Source organism: Impatiens glandulifera, chromosome 8, assembly GCF_907164915.1.
Source record: "Impatiens glandulifera chromosome 8, dImpGla2.1, whole genome shotgun sequence".
NCBI lineage: Eukaryota > Viridiplantae > Streptophyta > Magnoliopsida > Ericales > Balsaminaceae > Impatiens > Impatiens glandulifera.
This window is the reverse complement of record NC_061869.1, coordinates 47,123,221-47,124,642: the sequence shown is the minus strand read 5'-3', so window position 1 is coordinate 47,124,642 and position 1,422 is coordinate 47,123,221.

Below are 1,422 nucleotides of genomic sequence, written 5' to 3'. Positions count from 1 at the left end.
TTTTCTTTGAACGCATTGTTTGTTAGGGTTTAAGGATTAGGGATTGATTAGGTAAATGACACAGTTGCGACGGAATACGGGTGCGTCACGCAGGTGCGTAACGCGACCAGACCATTTATAGTTAGTACTTGCATTTCATTGTTACGGTTGTGTATCATTTTTTTAATTGCAGCAGCTGAAGTATTTGCTGACGTATTTGTTGTGTACAATAGAGAGTGGAAAATTGCAGCCAATGGTACTAGATCTTTCTGTGCAAAATCTCAAGGCAAAGATTGGAAATGGGGTTTTAACTGGTTTCTCCCCACTTTCATCTACTCCTGTCTTTTGGAAATCCCGTAGAAGATCAGCAGATAATTTATGTGTATAGAGAAAAATTGTTAAAAAATTTGATCTTCTTGGGTTAATTTGAGTTGAATGATTGGATTTCAATGACCAGTTAAGATTTTGTTTTTTAAAAATTGGTTGGTTGGGTTTGGTTTGGTTTCATTAGGTAGTAGGCAGAACATGGAAATAGTTAAGAAAGTAGATGAAGAAAATAAAGAAGAAGATTCAACAATGGCGGTGGAACTTTTTGAGAAGAGGAAAGCTCTGTTTGAACCGTTAGAACCCAACATCAACGTTAAACGATCATTATTATCTAATAATAATTATGAAAGTCTGCTAATTCCTCCACCACCGGATTTCGAGACCACATCGTATCCACGTGGGTGGTTGATAGGTAAAAAACGCAAGCTTGTGAATGTTGATGTTGTAGAAAGCATGAGGAGAATAGTTGTTCAAGAAATGAACAGAAATGTGTAAAACAGTTAATTCTTTGTAGTATCATACATAAGGAATCTCTGAAAACTCTAATAATTGTATTCTCCATTGTCTGTTGAAAACTCAGGATAGAGAGATTGATGGGTTAAATGAGCAATTGGAAGAGGATGCAAAATGTGTTGAACACCTGCAAGTTCAGCTGTTGGAGAAGATAAATAAAAGGTCTCATGTAGAAAGAGAGAACGTGAGATTGCAGAGCCAGATCGACATGTTAATCAGCTTGGTGCAGGAAAATGACGACGAAGAACCCTAGTTTCTGGATCTGATCGATTTCTTTTATGATCAACAAAGATTAGTTGATATGTGTCTTTATACTGTCTTTTATAAATTGTTTTTTCTTTGTAGAGAATTCATGATATTATCACATAGATGGGTAAGTAAATATGTAATTACATTGGTTTGTAAATCAGGCATTACTCAATAATGATCACCTTATGTTGGGAATTTTATAAATATTTGAAATTTGATTTATACTGAATTTTCGAAGTTTTCGCGGACCGAACCATGAAAAAATCAAGTCGAGTTTGGTTCGAAATAGGTAAAATCGAGTCAGGTTAGAATCGTTAACCCTGCCAACTTAAATTGCCACCCTTAATATTTTTA